The 25,325-nt window shown below is 34.7% G+C and overlaps 2 pseudogenes; both read left to right on the forward strand.

Moving 5' to 3' along the window:
* Window positions 1-1,009: 1,009 nt before the first annotated feature.
* Window positions 1,010-25,325, forward strand: part of LOC102148523 (UDP-glucuronosyltransferase 2B31-like) — a 30,005-nt pseudogene continuing 5,689 nt past the window's right edge.
* On the forward strand, window positions 11,618-14,866 carry LOC138923548 (adenylyltransferase and sulfurtransferase MOCS3-like; annotated as a pseudogene).

The following is a 25,325-nucleotide window of genomic DNA, read 5'->3' on the forward strand; positions in this document are numbered from 1 at the left end:
AATCATATGTTGCTAGTGTAAATGAAAAATGCTGCAGTCACTTTGGAAAATAGTATGCCACATCCTCAAAGGTGAAACATTGAGTTACCATATGACCTAGCAATTCTACTTCTAGTATAGTTGTATATGCAAGAGAAAGGAAAACGTGGTCATTCAAAACTTTCATGTCAATGTTAATGACATTATTCATAACAGCCAGAAAATGCAAAAAAAGTTGATCAAGTTATGAATGAACAAAATATGGGATATCCAAGTTATGGAATATTATTTGCCAATAAAAAGGAATGAAGCCCTGACATGTTACAAGGTAGATGAACTTTTAAAACGTTATGCTAAATGAAAGGAGTCACAAAAGTCCCCATATTGTAGGATTCCACTTATGGAAAATGTTAAGAATATTCAAATTTAAAGACAGAAACTAGATAGATTTTTGAATGAGGCTTTGGGGACGCTGAGATTAGGGAGTTACATCTAAAGGGTAAAAGTTTATTCATATATGATGAAAATGTTCTTCAATTGATTGTTGTGGTGGTTGCACAATTCTGTGAATATACTATGAACTATTGAATTGTGTACTTTAAAGTTCAAGACTGCAGACACAATTGCCTCTCATTTGCCACTGTTCTTGACAATCTTCCAAATATAGCTGACTTACACATACAACAGCATCACCTCTTAGCAGATAACAGCACTTTTACTCTTAAAACATATATTAAACACATGTATACAAAGTCATCTATCTTTTGCTTTTTCTACTTGCTATCCAAATGCTCTGATTGTCCATATCATATATTTACTCTTAAAACATATATTAAACACATGTATACAAAGTCATCTATCTTTTGCTTTTTCTACTTGCTATCCAAATGCTCTGATTGTCCATATCATATATTTACTTTGAGCTGTAGGAGTTATATTTTAACTTCCTCATTGATTTCTCCTTGAAGATAAGCCTGAGCAACAGTACAAGGGATCAGCAATTTGAAAAGAAGCATTGTGTTCCATCAGGATGTCTATGAAATGGATTTCAGTTCTTATGCTGCTACTGCTGAGTTGTTACTTTAGTCCTGGGAGTGCCGGAAAGGTGCTGGTGTGGCCCACAGAATACAGCCATTGGATCAATATGAAGACAATTCTGGATGAACTTGTCCAGAGAGGTCATGAAGTGAGTGTTCTGACATCTTCCGCTTCCATTCTTGTTGATCCCAACAAACCATCTGCTATTAAATTTGCAATTTATCCTGCATCTTTAACAGAACTTGAATTTGAGGGTATTTTCAGAAAACTAGTTGATGAATGGACATATCTGCTAAAGGTTCATTTAGGACACATTTTTCACTAATGCAAGAAGACTTTTGGGAACTTTCTGATTGTATCAAAAAGCTCTGTAGAGGTGCAGTTTTGAATGAGAAACTTATAAGAAAACTACAAGAATCAAAGTTTGATCTTGTTTTCGCAGATGCCATTGGACTGTGTAATGTGCTGCTGGCTGAGCTACTGAAAATACTGTTAGTATACAGTCTCTGCTTCATTCCAGGCTATACAATTGAAAGGTATAGCGGAGGACTTCCATTCCCACCATCTTATGTACCTATTGTTATGTCAGAATTAAGTGATCAAACGACATTCATGGAGAAGGTAAAAAATATGATATATGTGCTTTATTTTGACTTTTGGTTCCAAACATTTAATGAGAAGAACTTGGATCAGTTTTACAGTGAAGTACTAGGTAAGTCGTGCTTTTAGTTGGTAGCTTGAAGTGCTAATTTTCTTAGTGCCTTGGGAGGTGAGTTTCTATAAAGGCAGAGGAATTTGTCTTTTATAATTGAAATGTTGAAATAAAAATACGCAATTATCTCCCAAACTAACAAATTTTATGGAAATGCTTAAATTATAGGGTCAGTTAGAATGCCGTGGTCCATTACTAGTACAGTGATTACTAGTCCATTACTAGTACCCTCCAGGAAATCATTAACCAACAGTTAAAGCACTGAGTTGTTTGGCAATCACATATGCATACCTCTGTATTTGTTTGCTTGTAATAGACTTTATTTTGTAGAGGAGATTTGAGTCCATAGAAATATTGACTAGAGATTTTCCATATATGCCTTGCTCCCTCACATGCATTGCCTCTCTTATTATCAACATCCCCCACTAGAGAAGTACATTTGTTACAGCTGATGAAACTATATTGACACATGATTATCATCTAATAGACCATATTTTATATGAGTTCTTTCTTAGTGATGTACATTCTTTGAGTTTGAATGAAATTGTAATGTGATATGTTCACCATTATAAAATCATAAGTGTAGTTTCACTGCCCTAAAAACCCTCTGGGCTCTGCATAACCCTTCTACAAATGAATTTTACTATAATTTTTTTCATCTTCAGTAAAAGTCATTAGAAATTTCACTAAATATTTTGATCAAAGCAGACATATATAGATTAAAGAATAACATATTTCTAGCACAACAGTTATGGACCTATGAGGAAATTGTTTCCTCTTATTTAGTTTAGATTCCTTTAAAAAATAAACTATTTTGCCATATTATCTGAAGGATCCCCTCACAATTGAAAGATATAATGACTCTATCTCAGACACATGAACCTATGATTTGAGTTTCTAATGATTACACATTCCTTCACTAAGTACTTACAAATCATCTATTTTAAAGGCCTAAAATTTTGTTGAAAGGTAGACATAGAAGTTACTAGTCTATATTTTTTAAAAACAATGTCTCTCCATTAAAGATAATATGAGCCACAGTTAGGAGTGAGCACATTTATTTCCATAACTTTCCAGTTATTTTTTGCAAAGCCATTTATTTAGTATACATATGTTACCAAGCTCCTGACATGAGCCAAATGCAGGAGTAGCCGTACTTTCAAAAACCTCCCAGTTTACTTGGAAAATCCAGGATCGAGGGAACAGCTTGCTAAACTGTAGAAACTAGACTGAGTGCTCTAGGGAAACACCTTCCACGGGTATGGTAGGGTGAGTTGATGGAGCAGTTGAAATCATTGTTTACATTTGCATCAATTGCTTCTGCAGCTTTACAGAGTAAGCAAATGCATGTTTAATTCTTTAGTGGCTTAAGTTTAATAATTGTTCATGATTATGAATGCACTGATGTGATATTATAGATGACAGTCTCTTACACTTTGTCATATATATATATATATAAACAACATATATAAAACATATATATTATATATATACTCACATATCTTTATTATAAAACCACAGACACTTTTTAACATCTTTGGCTATGTCATTCCAAGGTCTTTTCAGAAAATTATCTGGTATATTCACATTACAAAAGTCTCCTTTCCTTTACTTTTGCTTGCTTTTTCCCTTCAGGAAGACCCACTAAATTATATGAGTTAGGGAGGAAAGGTGAAATATGGCTCATTTGAAACTACTGGGATTTTGAATTTCCTCGCCCATTCTTACTGCGTCTTCAATTTATTGGAGGATATCACTGAAAATCTGCTAATCCCTGCCTAAGGTGACCCACTCCTGTTTATTTGGTTGGTTTATTTTGAATTTTCAGTAGAAATGATTCTCTGTTCTTAATTTAGAATGTTTGATTACAGTGAGAGTGACATGGGAAGCTGGATAAAGTGACCTCCCAATTAGAAATTCATATATTTCAGTACCATCACAAGACTCTGAATTTCATTATGATTGTACAATAAAGTACTAGATGTGTAAAACTTTGGGAATAGGGTTACTTAAGTTAAGGCCTCATTATTCAACACATAAGAAAGTATCTGTCACTCATTCAAAGATACTATTTGTTTTGTTTTTTTGCTGAGGAAGATTCTCCCTGAGATAATGTCTGTTGCCAATCTTCCTTTTTTTGCATGTGGTCTGCTGCCACAGCGTGGCCATTGACAGGCAAGTGGTTTGGGTCCATGCCCAGGAACGAGGCCCAGGCCATAGATGCATAGTTCACCACAATTAACCACTAGGCTGCTGGAGCCTGCCCTCAAAGAATATTTTTAAAGTGACTAGTATAGTCCAGAGATATGTGCTGGATATGCAGAGAGCAGTGTAGACACAATTTTACCTCATACACACTAACTTTCTAGTTGGAACGATAGAATATAAGCATGTAATAAAACCTGTGTGAGAAGTATTATAATAAGGAAAGATCACAATGCTAAAGAACATCCAGTGGGGATCACAGAACAACAATGATTAGGATCAGAAAGTATACTATTTATATTGGAAGGGTTATGTCATTAATTTCCAGAGAGAAAAGAAGTAATTACGAATTTAAAACACAGGGACTGAGAAAAAAAATTATGAATTGTTTGACAAGATACTGGAAACTTTGGGCTCTTCTACATTTGTTTTTTGGTACAACAGTACACTGAGCAATAAGGAACTATTCTAGAACAGAAGGTAATAAATTGATTTTAAATTGGCAAGAATGTAGGAATACCAGTCAGAATAATTCTAAAACAATTCCAGGCAGGAGGGTGACCGGCTCTTGCTGCAGAAAGCCTGCTGTACCTCTCCCACTGTGGGCCAGCTGTTCCTTGGAAGATCCAGGGAAGTGAGGATGAGGGCCCCCCACTGTCAGTTACACATAGAATATTCTACAAAGACATCCATTTTACAATATGATTTCAAGACAAATGTCATACATAAACAAACCAGAAATATGGTCAATCAAATAAGTAAATATACATGTATATTTCTGGATTATAAATAGGAATCTTATGGCTATTTCATGGAAACTCCAAACAGTAATATCAGACTGATTTGTCTGATGAGTCTAATATGACTCATCACCAATTTCCAGCCTTTAAAGAGTGATTTAGGAGGAGCTTGGGAAATAGTGACAAAGGTTAAGCTGAGGTATAAATTATGGAGCTGAGAGGAAAAAGATGTAAATTCATCGCACTCATACAAAATTTTCATGGTGCTCATAGTCAGAGAAAGAAAATACTAATGACTAAACTAAAATAATTCTCCAGAAAACCTACCTGGAATAAACACAGTGATTTAGAAGAACTATAACAATAAAGAATCAAAGATGAGTTGAGATTTTGTTCTGTGACCTCCTTTTAAGAATCTGTTTTAGTAATTAATAAAAGTGTAAATGAACAGAGTAGGTATAATTCTGTCTAAGAGCATTTCCTGCAAGCTACTGTATACTGGCTCTATTTCATTTCTTGCTTAAACACACACACATATCTGTAGAAATATACAAATAAAAGCAATCAATCTCATATCAATTGTATCATTCCAAAGGAACTGAGGGATTAGATCTGTTATAAGCAGTCACTGAGGAAAACAGAATGGAGGTTTCTCAAAAAGTCAAAAATAAAATTTCCATAAGGTCCAGCAATTCCACTCTGGGTATTTATCAAACGCAACTGACTTCAGGATCCCACTGAGATATATGCACAACCATGATCAGAGCAGCACTATTCACAAGAGCCAAAACGTGGAAACAACCCAAGTGTCTACCAACAGACGAATGAATAAACAAAATGTGGTATTTGCACACAATGGAATATGACTCTGCCTTAAAATTGAAGGAAACTCTAACACATGCTACAACATGGCTGAACCTTAAGGACGTTATTCTAGGTGAAATGGGGCATTAAAAAATGACAAAAGCATATGATTCACTTATATAAATTATCTAGACTAGTCAAATTCATAGAGAAAGTAGGATGACAGTTTCCATGGAATTCTTGCCTAATGGGTATAGTTTCAATTTGCAAGATGAAAAGTTCTGAATATTGCTTGTACAACGAGAATGTACATACTACAAAACTATACACTTAGGAATGGTTAAGATGGTAAATTTTATGTTATGTACATTTTACCACAATTAAAAATAAACAGGCACTACTCTAGTAATTCCTGATAATAGATGATTTCTTCTTATTAGTTGTTTGCAGCAATCCTTTCAATAGTGTTTACTATGCTATTGTTCTTTTGTGATGGTGCAAATTATTTCTTCACAGGAAATGGAAGAGTTTGCCCAGAGGTCTGGAGAAAATGGTATTGTGGTACTTAGCTTAGGGTCAGTAGTCAGCAACACGACTAAAGAAAGAGCCAATAAAGTTGCATCAGCCCTTGCCCAGAGTCCACAAAATGTTAGATAAAGTACCTTATAGTGGAAAGTTATTTAATGCATCTGTTAAACTTTGAAAAGGATCTGATTGCAAAAATTTCCTGCATAAAAGGTAAACTACATTGTATTATGGTAGATCAGATTTACCTAAAAAATGAGTTTAAAAGCCAAAGTATACATGGCAGTTGCCAACAGTGCAGGAAGTGTTTTCTACTGACAATAATTTTGACATTAACATTGGGATGAGATATAAATATATTTAACAGATACAGCGTAAAGTATTAGTATTATAAAGATATTGCAGGCAGGTACAGATATCATCAAATTCTGCCCTGTCATTTGCTCCTTTTCCTTCCAGGATTCCTGCAGGCACTACATGTCCTACAGATGTTCTCAGAAAGGAGTTATATTCTAACTCTTTCAGCAGCCGGGATCCTCAGTTTTGGATCCTGGGCATGGACACACAACACTCATCAGCTATGGTGTGGTGGTGACCCACACACAAAGTAAAGGAAGACTGGCAAAGATGTTAGCTCAGGGATAATCCTCCTCAGGAAAAAAAAAAAAAAAAGAAAGAAAGAAAGCAGATAAATTTTACCAGTAACATTAAGCAAGAAATGATAACAATCTGAAAGGCATTCTGAAGTTTAGGCTTGCCAGGTAATCCAGGCCTCTTTTATTTCTGCTTAATTTCTGAACAGGCCTATTCAATGTGCTGTTCAGGGAGCTATACAAAGAAAGGATGGCCAGGGCTCATCAACCTGCATTAGGTACCTATCGAGCCATGAGATTTAAAGAGAAAGAAAAAACAACTGGAAAAAAAAGAAAGAAAAAACTGCCCTTGTGGTCTGGGCCCTGCTAAAGTTTGAAACAGGAAAACATAGAAGAAAGGGTAGAGGTGGGTTACCCCTTAAGATGACCCTGTGTTTCATAAAATGTGGATCTAAAAGGACTCTGCTTCTAATCCATCTGAACAATAACTTCTCTCAATTGAAGAAGGACAAGGGAATATAAAAAGGAGTCAATTAGAAGCCAGGCCAGCATGGAAAAGTATTAGGTGTTCTCTTCTCTATAAACTATGGCAGTAAATTATTTCTAATGTATACAACATACCTGAAGTCTCTGTGTATTTGTGAACTACTTTTTAGTTTCCTAAATGATACAGCTTTCTGCCTATCATCTATGCTAATTTGCTGAGAACTGAAGTTGCTTTAAGACTCTCATAGCAAATAGGCATTGACTGCTGGCAATTTAGAATCTAGCTTATGAGCACTGATTGGGAATTCCAAAATCTGTACTTAATCTTGGTACTGGAATTGGAAATGCTTTGGCTGTAAGAAATCATATTAATCAATGCTATCAATGTTGAGAGTTCATCCTCAAAATGTTAACAGTCACTTGAATAAAATTTACCGCCATCACGATATTCAATTTTTTTCAACAGCTACACTTTTATTTATGAAATACTAAGAGCCTCTTCTTCTCAACATTTAAAGAATTGTCAAGCCTAGCAATAGCGTTAATTCTCTGGATTCATGTAAAAAAATTACCACTTGAAATTTCTCTTGGAACTACTGGGATTAATAATTAGTAATTTAAAAGAAGTTAAATGTACTTACCAAGCAGAAATTATGTATGATTAATAAGAAATTGTCAATAAATAGAATTATTTTATTCGAACCAATAGCTGTCTTCATACATTTCTGTTTTTGTAAGTCAAAAGATGTAAAACTCTAAAGAAATAATTTATGGAAAAAGCAGATATAAATAAGTCACTTCTCCCAACACTTAAAAAGAAATAATCAGGGGAATATTAAATTTGGAAGCTGACAGCTAGTATAATACATAGCTAAAATGAATTAGCAGATCATTCATAATTTGCCATTTTTTTCACTAGAATTATGACGGTCTCAAAATTTTTTATGTGCTTGAATTGGTCATTGAAAAATCTCATTCATCTAATCCAAGTGTGAAACATCATGATTGCATTCATACTTGAATGAATATAAAATAAGTACATAAAAGATGAGTATTCCTATTAGATCAGTGTTTTATTGGTTCTCATTACTCAGTATCTCTTCTCCTCATTTCCTCATCTGTCATAATGAACGGGTTTAACTAGATGCTTCTTAATCTATTTAGATTCTAACATGCTATACCTTAGAAGTTTGACTCATGGAATAAAGCATTTTCTTTACTCTAATAGGTTATATGAAGATTTGATGGCAAGAAACCACATACCTTAGGCCCAAATACTCGACTCTATAAGTGGATCCCCCAGAATGACCTTCTTGGTAAGACTCTGGAAAACAAACACTGAAATGAAAGGAACTCCAACCTGATGATAACAGTTCAACAGGAAACAAATTTATTTAAAATTTATTAATGGAAATCTCAAAAGTAAAAATTAACTTTCTTATATTTATTTCCCAGACCTAGGGGGAAAGCAGAAGTGAAAGCTTTCCTTGCGCTGATTCCTGCATAACCACCATCCACTTCCTCCTGCCCTGACACACTACTTATCAACTCAGTGACTTCACTATTTCATCAAGAGAATATATTCTAACATATCCTCTCCCCCTTTTTTCATATGCATTCTTTTTGTGCAACATGTTGTCTTTCCATTTTCTCCACCTGGCAATCTTGTATTCGTTTTTCAAGTCTCAAAGTCATACACTAATCTTCCATGTAGACTTCACTTACCTCCACAGTGGACCTAGATGCTTCTTCCTCTGAGCTCTGAAAGACATTTTAATGTACATTCATAGGTATAGTAATCTCTTATCTAGAACACAAGGCCTCTTTCAGTGTCTTATATTGCCCTATTCTCAATTTAATCGAAGGCTTATTCTTAATAATTTACTGACAGTCACCCAATGCTAGGTCAAGTGAAACCAAAGCGTTTATAACTCATGGTGGAGCCAATGGCATCTATGAGGTGATCTACAAAGGGGATCCCTATGATGGGCATTCCTATGTTTGTGGATCAACCTGATAATGTCGTTCACATGAAGACCAAAGGAGCAGCTGTTAGATTGGACTTCAGTAAAATGTCAAGTACAGATTTGCTCAATGCATTGAAGACAGTCATTAATGACCCATCGTAAGTATCACTATTTTTTAATAGGCAGTATTTACAGATAAATTATTTTGCCAATGATGAGTATGAGTTTCATCCCACTTTTAAGAGGCTAATCATGAAATTATTAACATGATTTAACCATTCTTAAATCTACTTTTATTTTCACCCAGACATTTATTTAAAGTTGTATCATAATACCATAGATTTAATAGGCAACCAACTGGGGCAACAATTTTTTCCTCAAATAATGTAAAGTTACATAAGCAATTGTAAGAAGGACACATTTTTTAAAATACCATAGAATCCCAGAAGGGAAGAATGAACTAGAAGAAATATCATTAATTCTTTTAATTCAGTAGCTAACATCTCTGAAACTATAGATCTCTTTATATCAAAAATTGCTTTTATTATTATTATTTTAGAAGATTTTATAATGAGATATAATTTGCATACTATAAAATTCACCATTAAAATTATAACACTCAAATATATGTAGTATGTTTACAGAGCTACAAAACCATCACAGTAATATAAATTTAGGACCTTTTCATCACCACAAAAAGAAACCTGACATGCCTTAGAAGTCACATCCTATTCCCCCCTGCCCAAGCAACCATTAATCGACTTTCTGTCCCTACAGATTAGCACTTCTGGACATTTCATATACACGCAATATACGGTCTTCTGCAACTGGCTTCTTTCACATAGGATAAGGTTTTTGACCTTCTTCCCTGTTGTAGCTTTGTATTGCTGAGTAGTATTCTATGATAAGGACATAGCACATTTTATTTACCCACTCATCAGTTTATGGCCATTTTGCTTGTTCCACGTTTGGCTATTACAAATATTGCTATATATACTTTTGTGTGACTATATGTAAAGGTATCAGTACTTACAGCAAATCTAAGCAGACTCAATCATTTAAAGACAAAGACTGTCAGAATGGATTTTAAAAACTAACTATAGATACTATTTACAAGACATGCTTAAATAGAAGACTACAAGAAAATTCTAAGCACAAAAGTAAGAAAAGATCTATTTCAAAAATAACCATATAAAGATGTATAGCTACACTAGTATCAGAAACATTAGACGAGAAATACAACTAAAATAAAAAAGAAATGCTTCATAATGATAAATAGGTTAATCGTTAAAAACAATACAAATTATTAATTCGTAACTCCTACTAATAAATTCTCCAAATGACAAAATAAAAGTAGACAAAAAGATGAAACAAAACACACCAATCTATAGTCATAATAAGACATTTTTAAAGACCTTTTCTATAATATAGTAAAATGTGACAAAATAAATAAGTACATAAAAGATTTTAAGAATTCAATTTTAAAATGTAACCTATTTGATACATATGATCAAATATTAAGTTTATATATTGATATATATATTATATATAATATATATATATATATCGATGGTGAAAACACATTTTTCAACAGCATATAGAATGATTAATGAAATTGACCATGCATTTTGGGCCACACTAAGACTTAGTATTTGAAAATTTTCAAATTATAAACAGTATATTGTCTGCAGCAAATCACTTGAAAACAAATTGTGATCTGAGATACTAAATTATGAACGGTTGTTTTGTTGTAAGAGGTAGGGATCTTTATTATCACAACTTCTTGCTGGAATTAAGTGAGGGAGTCCCATCTGTCAGGCATACTAGCTTCAGGCCTCAGATACAACTATTCCCTTTTTTCTTCTTTCCTGTTTTAGCAAACTTCCAGAAATAAAACTGACATTTTGAGATGACAAATACAGCAGTCCCCAGACAGACCAGCAGGAACCCAATCACATCCAAAGAGTGGTACTAGACCCAGTTGAGGTCGTGGGAGGCTGGTCGCAGGTCTTTGGCTCCTTTGTGGCGCATAACAAACTCGATCCAGAAGACTGCTCGATCTAGAGGCTTCATTGGTTGATCATGTTGAATTCTTGATAATCTCATAGCATTCTTTTTATATCTAAAGGAGAAACACAAAGATAGTAACATTGAAAGGAAGTTAATTTGCTGAAGCATATCATTCCCATGAAAAGCTTTTGAAGTGCCATACCTAGGGTTCAAAATAAATGTCATAGAGTTGTGGAAGAAGTATATTTTTACTTGAAACTTCATCCACAGTTTGATTTTTAAATTGCAATTTTCTGATGACGAATATTTTACAAAGTGAAGATCAAGATAAGGTGGTAAATTTAAATCCTTTCTAGCAGGGGAAACATTAGGAACCTTTCTAAGGACTATAAGTCAGATGATGAATGCAATTTTAGGATGATGCTCTTGAAGTTTCTAAAAAGGAATTGTGTCATTGAGCTGTGTTTCCATCTCAGCACCTTTGCACTTTGTGTCCCCTCTGTCCCTCTCCTTGAGCACTCTTCCCTGCAACACCCCAAGGTTTGCTTCTAACTCCTGATGGAGGCATTAGATTCAGTGTCACTTCTCAGAGAGGCTTTTCCTGCCCACACTAATAGTACCCCAAGGTACGTAATCTACACTTTTCATTTTTTTCTTTTTGATTTCTATATATCTAAATACAATACAGTTTATAAAGTATACTTTTAATTTAAGTAAAAAATACAGATGAAAAATGCACATATACTAAGTGAAGAACTCATAAACTGCTAGACTGCTAAACTGTGAGAAAAGCATCCTGAAGTGAATATAAAATGTACCTACTAGCTACATATTGGTATCGGGTACCACAAGCTATGAAAAGCTCCTCATTCTCTTGGACTTTTTACTTACTAATCCCTTCTGCTAATTAACTGCTGTCATTATTTTTAACCTCATAGATTAGTTTTTCTAGTTCCTATATTGGAATTCGATAGTAATACTCATTTGTTTTTGTCCTTTCTGTTGCAGTTGCTGGTGAATTCCATTTCTGTATAGTATCCAATGTCTGACAATACCACAGATTATCTCTTCATAATGATCGTTGGACATGTGGTTTGTTAATAAAATGTTGGCCATTTCTACTAATGCTGATGTAAATATTCTTGTAAGTGTCTTTTGGTTTACATATTTATACATTTCTGTTGTATAATTGTTAGAAGGGAATTGCAGAGAAGATGATGCATGTATGATTATGATTTGTTTGTTGATTCTGAATTATTTAAAAATGTATTGCTTAATTTTCCAAATTTAGTGGTTTTTTTAGTTGGGTTTGTTTTGATGATTTCTAGCTTAATTAGAAATATGTCATACCAAAGAGAAGAAGAGGAGAAAATTAAATAAAAATGAAACTGTATGGATATATTGAAGTAGATTATTCTAATACAAAAGTTATAGAAAAAGAAAATTATTGAGTTTAATTGTGTTTCAAACATTACATATGGACACAAGAACATTAAGCAGTGCATTCACAATATCAGTATTATTGTGCAAGTGCTCAGAATATTTTAACTTCATGTTGTTGCAAATTTCTTAGTTCTACCTTTTGCTAAAGTAACTATTCCATAGTTAGAATTGGGTAAAATGATTCACTCTTTCATTTCCTTTTAAGAGACCCCTAATGCTACTTGGCTTTTATTGCACATCCAGCCTCAGCATCACTCCTTGCCAAAGACATGGCAAGAAGCTTGCCTTCATCCAGTTTAACTCTTTTCCCAGTGGAATGTATGTGGGTTTAGAAAGATAACAACTGCTACCTGCTTCCTATTATATAACTGTCTATTTAAGAAAGACTGGTTTCACTAGTTTGTTCTCTTTACCTCACAGCCCTTTAAAACGATTCACCTGGTTCCTTTCACTCTTATTTTACCATTTCATAATGGATATACGATGTCAATTGTAGCTTCGATAATATAGAGCCTGTATCCTAAAGGGATTCTGGAATTTTCATTCTCTCAAATGTATGTGTACATATATGCCCACTTCTTCAAAGCAAGGCACACCACCACTTAGCTACTTTCACATATTGTAAGCAATTCAATGTGTTTATTGAACACAATTTTAAATAATAATTCTTATTCTATATAACCATACTAGAGCAACATGTCTCATTCTTTCTCTCTTTCCTCAGAAGCATGTTTTTCTCATCTCTCTCATTACCTTAATATGGAAACATTAAATCCTTTGGAATGACAGAAACAGAGTACATGATCATTTTCCTAAACCTAGGCACATTATGACTGATCATAATCAATAACAATGCAAAGAATATAGAAGTTATGTAAAGTTTATGGAAATAGCAAAATCAAAGCACTAGGATGCTCATGGCCCTCCTGAGACACACAAATCCAGGATTCCCTTTAGGATCGAAGTAGCCCAGGTGAGAAAAACATACCTATCTTAATTGGTTAAGAAGGCCGACATCAAAGTTGCATAACAAACATTCTCCAGGATTAGGCATGAATTTATTTTCAAAAAATCTTAAAACTTTGATGCTAGAGGATCTACAGGAAAAGTTCATCACATCTTTTTCCATATCATTCCTCTAGATAATTGACACATTTGTAGAAATAACATAGTGTCATGGTAGATAATATTGTTAAATCACGCATATAGGTCCAATTAATTTTCCTCAAACATCCTGTATCACATCTAACAGATAAAGGTTGGTAATCATTGTACAGTGAGAAATATTACAAATCACAAACAGAAAGACAGTCTAATATCAAAATAGATGGCACATGTGAACAGACACTTAGAGAAGTAGAAAGGACCACTAACATACAAAAGATGGCAAAAGGCACTGATTTTAGGAGAAGATAAATTCAGTCAATAAATCATTTCTCACGGAACACATATCAAACATAAGAATCTGAGAGGACAGAGTCCACCACGGCTGCCAGGGAGGACGTCCTGGCACTGCAGGCTGAAGGTGCCCAGCATGAAGAGGAGCTGAGGTCCCTGAAGCAGAGGCTGGCAGCGGCTCTTCTCGTGGAGCAGGAGCCAAGGAGCTGGTTGTGGTGTCATCCTGCCCCGGAAGGCGGCCCTGTCCGGAGAAGAGGTTCTGCGCAGAGCCAGCAGCTAGTGCTGCTTGCGCTCGCCGTGTCTGGACAGCTGTGCCTGGAAACCGTGTCCGTGCTGGGCATGGGCTGCAGTGGGCTAGGGTCCCCACGACTCAGTACCTGGCAGTAGCTGGTGTAGCCTCCCTGACCTTGAGGACCACAAGCTAGTAGAAAAGAGCTACCTGGCTCGCCAAGTGCTGCACGGGAGGCACTGGCTGGCAAGGCAAGATTTTTGGCCGACGCCTGGCTGCGCTGCCTTGATTCGGCCCTGTTCTGCACGTGCTACTGTTAGGCGCTCATAACACTCGCGGTGCTGGACCTAGTCCACCGTTGTCACTTGATGGCTGATTGCTGGGACAGCGTGCTCACTCGCTATCTGCCTAACGACGCCTGTGTGCTGGCCAGTGTACATCAGGCCTCGAGTGGACCTGGACATCTGTCCTGTGCCTCATACCCTACACATCCCTTTGAAATATTTGGAACAAAGGGGTGCAGAGAGCCTGAAACTCTTAGGAGAGACAATACAGGAAGGGAAGCAGGGTACATAGAAGGGGCAGTTCTCCCCATTTATGCGATTTGCAATCCAGGCAGTGACTCCCAGAAAACCTTGAAGATCCTGCAGTCCTTGACAGCAGCCCAAGAGTTAGTCTCTTTAACAGTCCAGGGTGTTGTGGGGGCCCTCATGCTAAAATGGATGGCACATCTCTGAAGTACTGAGGTGGCTGGTATAATCTGGCCTGAAAAAGGTGTGGATTGCCATATAATGCACAATTTAGAGAGCTTTTTGATTAAGGTGGGGAAAAAAGCAGGAAAGGCAAATAACCTGCAGTTTAAAACACAAAATCCTGTCACTCTCATGATATGTCAGGTGTTTGACACCCCTTCAAGTGTTAAAAATACCAGGTAGTTCTCAGAAACAGTATTAAAGAAGCATTTACTTGCATTTTTTTTTTCAGTAATGTGTAGAATAGCCTGGGATTCTACAATATGTGTGATTACATGGACTCCTTTTTACAAGGTGTTTTTTATTGTAATTTGTTGGCTGATGTAGTTATGAATGGATTATAATACTGTTTCTCAGAACTGTTTTCTGTTTTTAGCACTTGAAAGGTGTCTTGAACATGTGAAATATAATGCAAGTGACAGGATTTTGTGTTTTACTAGGAGTGGAATTGCTGGGTTACATGATAAAACGAGGTTTAATGTTTGAAGGTTGTCAGGCTGTATTCCACAGTGGCCGTACCATTTTATGTTCTTAGCAGCAACATATGTGAAGAAATTTCCAGTTTCTTCACATCTTTGCTAAACTTGTGTTTTCCCATCTTTTTTTTTTTTTAAAGATTGGCACCTGAGCTAACAACTGTTGCCAATCTTCTTTTTTTTTCCTTCATCTCCCCAAAGCTCCCAGTACATAATTGTATATTTAAGTTGTGAGTGCCTCTGGTTGTGCTATGTAGGACGCCGCCTCAACATGGCCTGATGAGTAGTGCCATGTCCGCGTCCAAGATCCCAAACCAGCAAAACCCTGGGCTGCCCAGGCAGAACACGCGAACTCCACCACTCTGCCATGGGGTCGGCCCCTTTTTCCACTTTTTAATTTTAGCCATCCTAGTAGTTGCAAGGTGATATCTCATTGTGGTTTTGACTTACATTTCAATGATGCCTAATGATATTGAGCACATTTTCATTTGGTTATTGACAACTTGTATATCTTCCTTGGAGAAATGTGTATTCAGAATCTTTGCCCACCTTTTAATTGGGTTGTTTTATCTTTCTGTTTTTCAGTTTAAGAGTTTCTTATATATTCATGACACATTCCCTTATCGGATACATGATTTGCAAATATATTCTCTAGTTCTGTGGGTTGTCTTTTTTCAGTTTCTTGATAATATCCTTTGATGCATGCAAGTTTTTAATTTTCATGAATTCTAGTTATAACTATTTCTACTTTGGTTGCTTGTGCTTTTGTGTCATAGCCAAGAAACTATTGTCAAAGGCGGGATCAAGCTTTACTCCTGCTTTCTGCTAACAGTTTTATAATTCTGCCTCCTACTTTGAGGTTTTGATTCACATTGAGTTAATTTTTGTAAATGATGTAAGAATCCAGCTTCATTTTTTGCATTAGATAAGGATATCCTTTATTCTCAGCACCATATTAGAAAAGGCAGCTGTTTCCTCATTGATTACTTTTGGCATCCCTGTCAAAAATCAATTGACCATAAGGTGAAAGCTTCTTTCTGGATTCTCACATCTGTTTGATTGATATCAACACCTATGCAAAGCAGTGTTGATTACTGTGGGCTTGTAGTAGGTTTTGAAGTCAGGAAGTTTGAGTCCACCATCTTTGCTCTTCTTTTTCAAGATTGTTTTGGCTGTTCAGGACCCCTTGGAAATCCATATGCATTTCAGGATCAATTTTTCCACTTTAGCAAAAAAGCCATTGGACTTTTGATAAGGATTGCATTAAATCTGTGGATTGTGTGGAGGTTATTTTCATTTTTACAATATTAAATCTTCCAGTCTGTGGATATGGGATGTCTTTACATTTATTTGTCTTCTTTAATTGCTTTCAGCAATATTTTTCAGTTTTATGATACAAGAACTGCACCTCCATAGTTTAATCCTAATGTTTTGTTGTTTTTGAAGGTATTGTAAATAGAGTTATTTTCTTTTTGCATTTTTCATGGCTAGTGTAGAGAAATACATGGACTTTTGTGTGTTCATACTATATCTGCAAATTTTCTGAATATCTATATCAGCTCTGGTACTTTTGTTTGTGGGTTCTTTAGGATTTTGTATATATAAGATCATGTCATCTGTGAACAGAGATAGTTTTCCTTCTTGTTTCCAATCTGGATGACTTTTATTTCTTTCACTTGTCTAACTGCTCTCGCTAAAACTTCCTGTACAGTGTAGAGTAGAAACGATGAAAGCAGACATCATTGTTTCATTCCTCATTTTATGGGGAAAGCTTTGAGTCTTTTTTAATTAAGTATGATGTTAGCTATGGGCTCTCGTATATACCCTTATCATGTTGAAGAAATTGCCTCAAATATATTGTTGACTATTTTCACAATGACAGGATGTTGGATTTTGTTAAATGTTTTTCTGTGTCTATTGAGATGACCATGTACTCTTTTTCTCTTCATTCTCTTTATGTGGTGTATTACATGGATTTTTTCTGTTGAACCACCCTCACATTTCTGGGATAAATCCCATTTTAAAATGTCATATAATTTTTTATATGTTGCTGGATTCAATGGGCTAATATTTTGTTCAGGAGTTTTCACTGTATTCATTCATCTATCTTACTTGGAAAAATATCTGCTTCAATCCTTTGCCAATTTATTAATTGGGTTGTCTTCTCATTATTTGATTGTAAAATATTTTTATGGATACAAATACATTATCAGACATTTGATTTGCAAATATATTTTCCCATTCTGGGGATTGATTTCCCACTCTCTAATGGGTGATCTTTCAAGCAGAAAACTTCTTAATTTTGATAAAATAAATCTTTAATAATTAAATGTTTTCATATTCCCAAGGAAAATATTGTGGAATTTGTAGTGTCTAGTATGGAGACCATGAATTCAGCATTTATTACCACTATCAGCATTATTATTTTATTAGAAGGTTATCCCCTATGAATACTCTTAGTATGTATTATGAAGAAGAAAACAGTAGTGCAATTGAATTTAAAAATACTTTTAAAGGAAGAGAAAAAGAAGGAAAAAGAAACATAAAGCAGGTTGGACAAGTAGAAAAGAAAATACAAGGTAAAGTAGTAGCTGCAAATGTAAAGATGTCAGTACTTACAGTAAATCTAAACAGACTAAATCATTTAAACGCAAAGATTATTAGAAAATATTTCAAAATTCACTATATATACTGTTTACAAAATCATGCTTACACAAAATGTATAAGATTGTAAGTACAAAGGAAGTAAAAGATCTATTTCAACAGTAACCATAGAAAGATGCTGTACCTATAACTATCAGATACAGTAGACCAGAAGCACTATTAAAAATAAAGATAAATACTTCATAATGACAAATAGGTTAATCTTTCAAAATAATTCAAATTATTAATTGGTAACATTTAGAAATAAATTCTCCAAATAAACAAAAGTAGACAAAAGGAAGAACAAAAATATAGAAATCTATAATCATAATATTTTTAAATACCTTTCTCAATAATATAGAAAAAGTTGACAAAATAATGAGTAGATGTAAATAACATATAAAAAAGGTTATTTATATGACAATGAAGAAAACACATTTTTAAAGAGCATATAGAATTATTAATGGAATTGATCATATATGCTGTGGTGTAAACCAAAATGCAGTACTTGAAAATCTTCATATCATATGGAGTGTATTGTCTGGACAGACTAGAATTGTTAGAAATCATCAAAAGAAAGATAACTAAAACAACCTCTAAGTTTTGGAAATTAAGCAATACTTTTCTAAATAATTCAGAGTCAACAAATAAATCATAATCACACATACATTTTCTTCTCATCAAATCCACTTCTAGATATTAAGCAACAGAAATGCATGAATACGTAAACTAAAAGAACTTATGTAAAAAAAAGGCATTGTATCACTTAGCTACTTACAGATATGGTGAGCAATTCAGTGTGTTTGTTGAAGGCAGTTTGAAATAATGATTTTATTCTGTGAAACCATACTAGGTCAGCATGTCTCATTCCTTATTTCTTTTCTCAGAAGCCTATTGTCTCATCCCTCCCATTAAACTAATATGGAAACATTAAAGCCTTTGGCACTGACAAGAAATGAATACAATCACCATTTTCTTTTAAACCTAGGCACACTGCAACACATCATAATCCAAGAAAAATGTAAATAATACAAAAATTATGTACATTTTTGAAAATATGTAAATCAAACCACACGGATTCTCAAGGCCTTCCTGAATTCTACACGTCAGGGATTCACTTTATGATCAAAGTGGTCCTGGTTGAGAAATATATATCGTACTCACTGGTCAAGAGACGATCATCCAAGTCTCAAAACAAATATTTCTCAGGCTATGGCATGAATTTATTTTTGAGACAAGTTAAAACTTTGATGCTGATGGAATTATAGGATAAATTTATCAGAGATCTTTCCATATGACTCCTCTACATCATCGACACATTTAAAAAGCATGAAGTGCCAAAATAAGTAAATTAATAAAAAATAAAGTGCCATAGTAAATAATAGTGTTGAATCATGCATATGGGCCAAATGATTTTTCCTCAAATCTGTCTTACAATCTATATAAGAGGAAAAAATTGGTAGCCATTCTATGATGAGAAATCTTACATCACAATCAAAAGGACAGCCCAATATGAAAATATGGAATATTGAACAGGCGATTCACAAAAGTGCAAATGACTTATAATGTATAACAAATAGCAAAAGCACTAACACTTCACGAAATACAAATTAAATCAATAAATTATTTTACCAGAGAAGACTTATCAAACATAAGAATCTGAGAAAGTTATTTTTTGGGGAGTACAATGTGGAATAACACTTTCAAATAAAATTTAAACATTTAACCCTGTGACTCTATATCTAGAAAACTGTCTGCAGAAATGCTTGCACATCCACATATGTGCAGGAATTTCTCTCAGGTACTTAAATAGCATCCATCAAGGAACATTTTCACCTCCTATGAAAGTTATACCATACACAGCAATTATAGAGAACAAGTGGATAACAAGTATTATTGTTGGGTGCTCTCCACCTCACATGGCTAAATAAAAAACTAGTTCCAGGTTAAAGAAAACTAAGCCTTATTATCTTCTTTGAAAATAAAATTAAGTCTATGAAAATCTGCATATACACAAAGGGAATCATTTGGAAAAATACAAAATTTCCAATGATGAGAATTTAAATGTTTACTCTATATGTGTCTTCATTGCTGACTTTTCACAATACTGTTTTCAAGTTTTAATTATGTGGTTTAAAAAATTAGTTAATTAAATAAATGTATTGATGCAATATAAGTTCTCTGATTCTGATATTATGGTATCAATTTGTTAGTGCTGTACAGAATACTTGAATTGACTAGAAATCTGGTGTATTCTCTATTTTCCTGAATTGGAGTCCTATTTAGCATATCTGTTTTGTGTTTCAAATTTTAGAAATAAATATAATGCAATGTTTATTAAAAATATAGATAGTTGTAAAAAATCTAACAAAATTCTTAATGATTTTACTGTTTTTATTGTTGACACTTAATGAATCTTGTAGTAATTTACTGACCCCTGCTGGCTTACTTCAAAAGATTATATTTACAGTGATTTAAGATATGACTATAAGAGTGGTCCAAGATGACAGCATAGGAAGACCCTGAACTCACCTCCTCCCACAGACACATGAATCTACACCTATATGTAGAGAAATTCCTGCTGAAGAAGAACTGAGGTCTGACTGATAGCTGCTGCACAGCAAACAGGAAAGACATAGAAAAAGATAGGAAAGATGGAGACATAGCGTGGAGGGGATCCCCACCTCTGATGTGGTAACTGACAGCAGGGAGGGATATCACAAGAGCGTTTCACCAGTTTGCATGCTCTGGGGAATGGCAATAAAACCCGAAAAAACAATGATGTAGAGAGCACCTAGACTACATGGAAAGGAAATCCAATTTTCTAGCCCCAGAGCATCTGCAAAACAGGCAGAGAGCTTCTGGAACTGTCACTGGAGTGGGAGATGAAGCAAGTGCCATTTTTTGCATTTCTCTCCACCAGATAACATAGGAGGCAATGGGATCCAGAAGAACAAACCAGCTTGTTAAGACTGCCCAAGCAAGCCATGAGATCTTGGTCCACATGAGTTTCAGCCGACTCTAAAGGCAGTCCTAGCAAGGAGAGTCCTAAACTCACTAAGTCAGTGCCCATTCTAGTTCCAGTCATCCCCAGGTGTAGTCTTAGTGCAGGGTGCCTCTAACAATTCCAGGCATCCCCCAAAGGTGGCCAAGTATAGCTCACCCCAAGAAACACCCAGCCACACACAATCACACAGCATCCATTCTGCGAAGTTGGCCCAGGTGCAGTGCTCCAAGACTCTTCCAGCCTGTGCCTACTCCAGCTCCAGCTGGCATGCCATGGCAGCCCACATTCTGTGTGCTTCAGGAATTCCTCAGCCTGTAACCCTGCCAGCTCCAGCCTGCCTACCAAAGCCATCTGGCACATGCAGTCTACACAGGGAATACTCCAATACAGGGTCACTCCTTAAAAACTAGGAGAGGGAGCTATTTCACCTAACATACAGAAACAATTTTAGAAAGGCAAAAATATGAAGAGAAAATGTATTATATTCCAAAAAAACGAACAAGATAAACCTCCTGAAAAAAAATACTAATGAAACGGAAAAAAAATAATTTACTGAGACTTAAAGTTAATAGTTTGCTGAAATTCACCTAATCCTAGGTCAACCAAAACCAAAGACTTTATAACTCATGATGGAACCAGCAGCATCCATGAGGTGATCTACCATGGGATCCTTATAGTGGTCCTTCCTTCATTTTCAGATCAACCTGATAATATTGCTCATGTGAAAACCAAGAGAGCAGCTGTTAAATTGGACTTCAACAAAACGTCAGGTACAGATTTGCCCAATTCTTTGAAGGTAGTCGTTAATGGCCCTTTGTGAGGATAACAATTTTTATTCAATAGATATTATTTACACATAGCTTTTTTTGTCAATGGTGAGAGTAAGTTTCATCCCATTCTAAGAAGCTAACTTAGAAATTATTAACATGACTTAACCCAACTTAAATCTATTTTTATTTTCATCCAGACATTTATTTCAAAGTTGCATTGTAGCCCCATAGGCATAGTGGGTAACTAACTGGTGCAACAACTTTCTACACAAAAAATGGAAAGTTATTCTAGACAAAAAATTGTAGGAAAAACACGTTTTTAAAACTATGATAGAACACATATGAGTAAAGAATGATAAGCCAGGAGAAATATAATAAAATATATCAATTCAGTACCTAAAAGTTCTGAAACTATAAATTTCATTGTGCTCAAAAACTGATTTCATTATTATCATTTTTAAACAGGTTTTATAATGAGGTACAATTTATATAACATAAATTCACCTGCTCAAGTACTATATTGAAATATATGTAGTATGTTTACAGAGCTATGAAACGATTACCATAATATAAATTCAAGACATTTTCATCACCACAAAAAGAAGTTTGACATGCCTTAGAAAACATTTCCCATTCCATACTGTCCAAGTAACCATTCATCAACTTTCTGTCTCTATAGATTAGCCCTTCTGGATATTTCTTATACACAGAATCAAACAGTAAATGGGCATTTGTAACTGGCTCCTTTCACATGGGATAATGCTTTTGACTTTTTTCCCTGTTGTAGCTTTCTAAGGCTGAATAATATTCTATGGAAAGGACATAGGACAACTTATTCACCCATTCATCACTTCATGTCTATTTTAGTTGTTCCACATTTGACTACTACGAATATTGCTATATATGCTTTCATGTGAATATATATAAAGATATCAGTACTTACAGTAAATCTAAACACTAAATCATTTAAAGACAAAGATTGTCAGAATGGACTTCAAAAACTAAATATGTATGCTATTTATAACACATGCTTAAATAGAAGAGTACAGGAAAATTGTAAGTGCAGAGGTAGAAAAAGGTCTATTTCAACAGTAGCCATAGAAAGAGGTATGTGGCTCTACTAATATCTGACACAAAAGATGAGAAACACTACTAAAAATAAAGATAAATACTTCACAGTGATAAATAGGTTATCTTTCACAGCAATACAAATTATTAATTTGTAGCACCTACTGATAAATCTTACACATGAAATTAGACAAATGGAAAAACCAAAATACATAAATCTATTGTCATAAGAGGATATTTTAAAAGGCCTTTTTCTATATTATAAAAAAGATAAAATAAATAAGTACATGAAAGATTTGAAGATCACATTTTAAAATGTAACCTCATATATATACAATATTTTTATTTTATATTTATGCATTTAAAAAACAATGGGGAAAACACATTTTTCCAGTTCATATAGAATAGTTAATGGAATTGACCTGAGATGCTGGGGAATAAACCAAGACCTAGTAATTGAAAATATTTGAATCATAAAGAGTATATTATCTGACATGACTAGAATAATGCTGGAAACCATCAAAAACTATGTATAACTAAAAACACTCTAAATTTTGAAAATTAAGCAGTACATTTTTACACAATTCAGAGTCAACAAAGAAATCATAATCATACACGCACATTCTTCTCAACAATTCCAATTTCAGATATGCAACAGCAATGGATAAAATGTAAACCAAAAGACATGTACAAGAATATTTATAACAGAACTAGCAGAAATGGCCAAAGAATTGGGAACAATCCAAATGCCCATCAATCACTAAGAAAAAGACAAGCTGTGGTACTGTCATACAATGGATACTATACAACAATGGAATTAACCAAAAACTGCTAAAGAAAAGAAAAAAAACAAATAACTACTTACTATATGATTTCAATATAGAAACAAGAAAAACTAATCTTAGGTGATAAGAAGTAAGGATAGTAGTTCATTCAGAAGGGAAAGCTGCCTAAAAGGTTAGCAAAATGAGGTTCTTCCTTGTAACCTGTGGAAATCTATGTCAATATCTAGGTAGTAGGAACTTTGGTATATTCACTTTGTGACAACTTTCCAGCTAATTATGAAATTTCGATCTGTTCTTTTAGGATATGTGCATTTTTCTTACATATTTCAAACAAATTAAAACTATGTTTTAAAAAATATATTTATAAATTTTAGGACTCAAATAAGAAGCAAAACGTAAGCAAGGCTTAGAGTTGCTATCACAGTGTGGCCAGAAACAGCCTCACTGAGATGTGACACTGAAGCCAAAGCCTACATCAAGAGTTAGAAGCAAGCCTTAGGATGCCATGGGGAATGTGCTCTAGGAGAGGAACAGAGGGGACACAAAGAGCAAAGGTGCTAAGGTGGAAACACCTTTAGCAGCATCAACCTAGAAGGCCTATGTGCTTACAACAGAGTGTGCATGGGACAAAAGTGATAGGAGAAGTGGCTGCCAGGAGAATGAACTTGCAAGATCCTGTAAGGCAAACAATAGACTAGAATTTCTTCTAAATGGCATGAGAAGCAAGATGAAAATTTTGAACAGGGAGGTGTCATCATCTGCTGTGTTCCAAAAAAAATCACTCTGGCTACTGAGTGGAAAATAGCAGAGTTATGAAGAGAAGAATAGAAGCACAGGGACTGGTGAAGAGGCATTTCATCCATGATGACACAATTCCTCTTTAAAACCTTCAACAGCAGCACCCTAAATATGCATTTCTACCGTCCGAGTTACAGCATTTGAAATGGCTCCTATCATTTCCTCTGCTAAAGAAAAATTAACTTACCCACCCTAACTTCCATCTGCATCTTTTAAAATATTTGTCACAGAGAAAACTGAAATTTAAAAGCCAAACATCTATGATACTCAAAGAAAAAATATACTACTTCTTCAATTCTGTCATTTATTTTAAATCATATGTACGACACTTTTGAAACTCTTCATGAGAATAATATGCTTGGGCAAATTATCAGCCTTTCTATGTGGATATCATTGTCTTTCTTTTTTAGATACAAAGTGATTATTAAAAAGTTATCAAGAATTCATGATGATGAATCAAGGAAACCTCTACATCAGTCTTCTGGATCAGTTTTTTCATGCACCACAAAGAAACCAAACACCTGCAACCAGCCTCTCCTGACCTCACCTGGTTCTGGTACTGCTCTGTGGATGTGGTTGGGCTCCTGCTGACCTGTATGACAAGTGCTATATTTCTCATCAAAAAAATGTTATCTGTTTTATTTGTGGAAGTTTTCTAAAAGTAGAAAGAAGGAGCACTAAATTAGGTGGATTCAAGACCACAGTGTAGGAAGAGTCTCAATTTATGTCCTTCCATAGACACAGCAAATATACAGCTACATCTGGATCAATTCCTCCTGAAGAGAAACTAGAGTGAAAGGAACACCTTCTCCACAACGAAGGATGAAAAGGACCACAAGATGGGTAGGAGAGGCAGAGAATGGCTTTCACCAAATACTCCTACCCTGGCAATACAAC

The sequence above is a fragment of the Equus caballus genome, chromosome 3, assembly GCF_041296265.1.
Source record: "Equus caballus isolate H_3958 breed thoroughbred chromosome 3, TB-T2T, whole genome shotgun sequence".
NCBI classification, from domain to species: domain Eukaryota; kingdom Metazoa; phylum Chordata; class Mammalia; order Perissodactyla; family Equidae; genus Equus; species Equus caballus.